Source organism: Panthera leo, chromosome E1, assembly GCF_018350215.1.
Source record: "Panthera leo isolate Ple1 chromosome E1, P.leo_Ple1_pat1.1, whole genome shotgun sequence".
Lineage (NCBI taxonomy): Eukaryota > Metazoa > Chordata > Mammalia > Carnivora > Felidae > Panthera > Panthera leo.
In genome coordinates this window covers 12566647-12572646 of record NC_056692.1, presented here as the reverse complement: position 1 = coordinate 12572646, position 6000 = coordinate 12566647, and positions in this window count along the sequence as shown.

Here is a 6000-nt window from a genome sequence, read left to right as displayed (position 1 = left end):
GATGCCGTGTGCAGAGGTACGTGTGTGAGCACCTCACCTGGGTGCCTGTGGCCTGTAGGTGACGGCACCTTAAAAAGTCTTCCTTTTGAAACCTCAAGCCTGTGGGGGCCTCTGAGCTCTTTGATCCAACAACCCCATCTGTAGACGGACCACCGAGGCTGGGCCAAGCCCTGAGCGGAGGTGATGTGAATCGCCTCTCCCTTCATGCTCGTGTCCCGGTCTCTTGAGGGTGAGAGGGTGGGGGTGTCCGTGCGCCCCAGCGGGACGATGTGGCAGGAGGAGACGGCGTCATTCTGATGCCTTATCTGCACAGCAGAAGCCCCAGTCATCCTCGGTGCCTCCCTCCCTCCCTCCCACCACATCCTGCTGCATCACCTGTGTCTCCACCATCTCGCGACCGTTCGGTTCCATCCACACGCCAGTGAGTCCCCGGTCTCGACCTTCAGCCTGATCTCTTCTCCAAAACCCAGCACATCGATGTCTCTGCACACAGGTTTTGTTGGCAACTGCTTTTTCTTCCCCTTTATTTTGTTCAATAAAGTATAACTGACCCACATTTATCCTTCGTTGTGTGGAGTCCTGCGAGTCTTGACAAATTGCACCTAGCCGTGTGACCGTCATTACAGTCAGGATATACAGCATTTTTCATAGCCCTCCCTCCCATCCCTTTGTAACCCTGCCTCCCTGACCAACCCCCACCCCGCCCAGGCCCTGTTGACCACGGATGTGTTCTCCATCCATATCATTTGGGATCTTCCAGAGTGTCACATAAATGGGAGACTCCTGAGTCTGGCTTCTGTCACTCGGCATCATGCCTTTGGGACGCATCCTGTCACACCATGCATCAACATCTGTTCCTTCTCCCTGCTCAGGAGGATTCCGTTGTGGGGACAGGCCACAGTCTGCTCACCCACTTACAGGGGAGAGGCACCTGGGTCTCTTCCCGGTCTTGGCGATTACAAATAAATCTGTTACAAACATCCACTTACAGGTTTTTGTGTGAAAATGACTTTTCATTTCTCTTGAGCAGCATACAGAAGGGGAATGGCTGGATCGTCCACTAAGTGTGTGTTTAATTTCATAAGAAACTGCCAGCCTGCCTTCCAAAGTGGCTGTGTCATTTGGTGGCATCTTAAAATGCCCAGAGATGCCATCCTTCTGGGCGAAGCTCGCTCCTCCCCACCCACCTGGCGGCCCACATCAAAATCAATAGGGCCAGCCAGATGCCTCAGTGGCCCCATGAGCCCCCCTCAGCCCAGCGGCCATGCAGACTCCTAAACGCGGCCCCGGTCTCCTCCTCTCTTCCCAGACAGCACACTAGCCTCACTGTCCACTTCCTACACGGCAGCTGGTGTGATCTTCTTAAGACGCCAACCATCTCACAGGGCTTTCTTGCTCCCACCGTGGACACCTTGGACCCGGTCGGCAGACCCCAGCCCCAGCCCATCCCTCCTCTCGTCCAAGCTCTGTCCCTGGCTCTAACTGCTCCAGCCACCCTTGCCTTCCTTCTGCTCCCCCAGCCCATGGAGCACCAGCCCAAGGTTGCCCCCACCTTGGGTGCACATCCCCAGATAATGGCAATGAGAGACAGTGCCCATACTTACACGGCCCCTTTGTGTGTTGCTATTTCTTATTCGTTTAATCCCCATGCTTCTTCGTGATTATCAGCCCCATTGCACAGAGGTGAAAACTGAGGCACAAAGAAACTAACTCACTGGGCTGGGGGCACAGAATTAGGGAGAGGCGAAGATAGGTTCACAGCCAGGGTGTTGGACTTGAGAGCCCGTTCACACTCTCCCGGTGGTTTCAGGGCCACTGTGAAGGTCACCTTTCCAAGGGTCCTTCCGACTGCCCTTTTTCTCTGCCAACCAATTAGTTTGAGCATCACTGGCATTGATCACATCCTAGGCCAGGCATGGAAGGAGTACCCATCTACTGAATGAATGAAAGTCACACTTCACTGTCTCCACCGCTGAGCGGGTCCTGGGGAGACATCACAGCCACCTGAACTTTCCTAGTGCTCCCCCTTTGTGGCCACCTGGCTGGGCAGACGGAGGGACGCTCTGTCTCTGAAGTAGCAGAAGGCTCAAGAAATGACCCCAGCCCAGTCCACCCTCTATGATCGGAACCCCAGGACCTGGGGCCTCATGGTCACTTGGGGGGGATCCTCGTCTCAGAACTGGGACCCAGGGGCTCCTCCCTGGGAGGAGCTGGGGCTCACGACTCCCCACCCCAAACAAGGCTGTTTAGCAGAGTTCACTAATACACCTTTTATCACCTGCCCGTCTGGCCCCAGCAGCGGAGCCCCGCTGTTCTTCCGAGGGGACAGGGCGAGTGGGCCTGATTCTGAGGGGCTGGGGTGGGGGTGGGGGTCCTTGTTTGTGCTGAGCCATTCCTGGGAGGGCCAGAGCCCGCGGCGAGCAGCCTGTCGGTGTCTCTGAGCAGTGAGGGTGTTGAATGTCGTGTGCCCCTCGGCTGACACCCGCCTCAGTGAGGGGCTCACCGCCCACCCCGTCCCTCCCAACTCGCCCTCTGACCGCCAGCTCACTTTCCTTCACCCTCAGCCGGCACAGCCCACCCCACCCGTCAGCCCCCTGGCCTCTGTCTGCCTGTCCCTTGCAGGCTCCGCCTCCAGGATGACTGCTGTCAGCGGTGGCCGGCTGAGAGGGCAGCACCGTGCAACCTTGGGTATAAGTCACCTCTGACCTTCACCTGTGAAACCCACTCTCTGCTGGGCAGGCCGTATGGACACAGGACCTCCCCTTGTCAGGCCCTTCCTCTCGATCCAGGCACTGCCTGTCCTCTGAGCCCAAACCCAGCCCCCTGCTCCAACAGGAACCACCTGCTCCCATAGGCGACCACTGCCCCCATGTCTATCACCACAGACTAATGTCTATTCTAGAATTTCATGTGGATGGACCTCACCACCGTGTGCCCTCTTGTGTCTGGATCCTTTCATTCAACATTGTGAGGTTTGGCCGCGTTGTTCCCCGCAGCGGGAGGCTATCTTCTCCGTGGCCACGTAACTAATATTCACACACGCTTATATGCGTGTGTGCTCAGTGTGTGCGTGTAGCTGTGTGCATCTTGGGGGTGTGTGCATGTGTTGGTGTGTGGGTGTTTGTGTGTGTGTCTGTGTGTTGGCATTGAGGCTGCACCACCTTTCAAACATTTTCTAGCTAGTCAGTGAGTTCACAAAACAACTTATAAAAGCTGCTTATAAAAGCAGCCCCCATCTCTGCCCCCCATCCCTGCCGTTCCATGCCACATGTTCAACGTGTGCTGTGGGTCCCCCCCCCCCCCCGCCCCACTACGTTGAATCCAGGGCAGTTCCTCTCTGGAGCCCTGAGGCAGTGAGGACAGGAAAAAGGCCTCAGAGACTGCATGTTTGTATAGGCTGTGAATGGCACCCCTGGGTTTGTGTAATACACCATCTGGGCAACTGCACCGCTCCAGAGCCCGGCCTGCAGCCCTGCCCTGGTCCAACGCCGTGGTCTCAGAGTTCCAGCTCAACCTCTATCCCAAGCCTCAGCTGGGAACCGCCAGGGTGCCTGGTGGCTCAGTTGGTTAAGTGTCCGACTTTGGCAATCTCGCGGTTCGTGAGTTCGAGCCCCGCGTCGGGCTCTGTGCTGACAGCTCAGAGCCTGAAGCCTGCTTGGGATTCTGTGTCTCCCTCTCTCTCTGCCCCTCCCCCACTTGTGTTGTCTCTGTCTCTCCCAAAATAAATAAACTTTAAAAAATAATAATAATAGGGGCACCTGGGTGGCTCAGCCAGTTAAGGATCCCACTTGGCTCAGGTCATGATCTCACAGTTCATGGGTCCGAGTCCCGCGTCGGGCTCTGTGCTGACAGCTGGGAGCCCAGAGCCTGCTTCGAATTGTGTGTGTGTGTGTGTGTCTCTCTCTCTGCCCCTCCCCCGCTCACTCTCTTTCTCTCAAAAATAAATAAACATTTTTTTAAAAATGGTCCCAGTCCTGGGGCGCCTGGGTGGCGCAGTCGGTTAAGCGTCCGACTTCAGCCAGGTCACGATCTCGCGGTCTGTGAGTTCGAGCCCCGCGTCAGGCTCTGGGCTGATGGCTCGGAGCCTGGAGCCTGTTTCCGATTCTGTGTCTCCCTCTCTCTCTGCCCCTCCCCTGTTCATGCTCTGTCTCTCTCTGTCCCAAAAATAAATAAAAAACGTTGAAAAAAAAAAAAATTTTAAAAATGGTCCCAGTCCTCAGCAATGACCCCAGCATTGATCCAGGAAGGGAAGAAGATCTCTAGCACCTGGGCCCACAGAGCTGGCCCAGCACTCAGGGCCATGAGAAAGCACCGTTCCTGGTAGGTCAGATTGAAGATGGGGAAACTGAGGCCCAGGGAGGAGCTACAGCTGGCAGAGTCGGGGAGGCTAGAACCAGGCACAGGTTTGTTCAGCTAAACTCTCTGCCTTGCCAGGACGCCATCCCTGCCAGTGCCTCAGTGGATTCATGGGGGTCAGAGAGCCCAGATCCCTCAGTCCCAAAGCCAGGGGGCCCCAAAGACTTGCCCGGGTCAAGAAGAGAGCAAGAAAGCCCCAGTGGGCCAGAGAGGGGATAGTGGCCGTCATCTGAGAAGCAACGATGGCGGCCTGGACCAGCGGCAGTGGATGGAGAAATCCAGTCAGGCTCCAAACAAATTTTAGAGATTAAAAGGGTCAGCATGTTGCGCCAGACGGGGGGGCGTGAGGAGAGAAAAGGGGCATCAGAAATCTGGCTTGAGCCACAAGATAGGCTGCTGGCCCATTCCTCTGCTCCTTGAGCCTCAGTTTCCTCATCCATAGAACTCTTTCGAGGCGCTGTGTAAGCAAGCATCCATTGGAATTACTCATGCCTGACTTCTCCCTGTGTATGTGCCAAGCTCGGGCTAATAAATGCCTGTATTCTCTTGTTACTCTGTCTTTTGTCCATCTAGTTCGCAGGGCACCAGGTGGAGAACCTAAGAGGAGAGAAGGAAGAATGTTCTCTCTCCCACACCAGAGAGGGGCTGCGCGGCCTGGCACCTCTGTGGGGGATGCCAGGTCACCCGGAATTCGATGAGAGCCTCGGCTAGGGGGTTAAGTCATACCTCTGGGGCTCCATCCTGCCTGACGTTACAGGACGTGTCCCTGGACAAGCAGCAGCAGCTCTGCAAGCGGAGCCCCCACCGCAGCATAGCCTCCTCGGGGAGCTTGTCGGAAATGCACGTTTCAGGGGCGCCTGGCTGGCTCGGTCGGTTAAGCTTCCGACTTCGGTTCCGGTCAGGATCTCACGGTTCGTGGGTTCGAGCCCCATGTTGGGCTCTGGGCGGACAGCTCGGAGCCTGGAGCCTGCTTCGGATTCCGTGTCTCTCTTGCTCTCTGCCCCTCCCCTCCCTGTGCTCTCTCTCTCTGTCTTTCAAAAATAAGTAAATGTTAAAAAAGAAGAAGAAGAAGAAGAAGAAGAAGAAGAAGAAGAAGAAGAAATAAAAAAGAAATACACGCTTCAGGCCTGACTCCAGACCTGCTGAGTCTCAAAGTTGAGGCCCAGCCATGGGAGTTGGAAGACGCTCTCTGGGTGTTTCTGACGCAGCCCACAGCCTGCTTCTGTATGGCCTTCCAGCTAAGAAGCGTTGTTGCATTTCTTAATGATGGGGGAAGGAATCAAAAGAAGAGTTTTTCATGTAATGTGAAAATTACATGAAATTCAAATTTCAGTGTCCATAAATGAGGTTTCATTGGAACACGGTCCCTATAACAACTAACGGACTTTATTGGAACCCATTAGTGGATATACTGTCCATGGCTGCTTTCGTTTTTTTTATTTTTATTTTTTTAAAATTTTTTAAAATGTTTTTTATTTATTTTTGAGACAGAGAGAGACAGAGCATGAATGGGGGAGGGGCAGAGAGAGAGGGAGACGCAGAATCCGAAGCAGGCTCCAGACTCTGAGCCGTCAGCCCAGAGCCCGACGTGGGGCTCGAACTCACGGACCGTGAGATCGTGACCTGAGCTGAAGTCGGACGCTC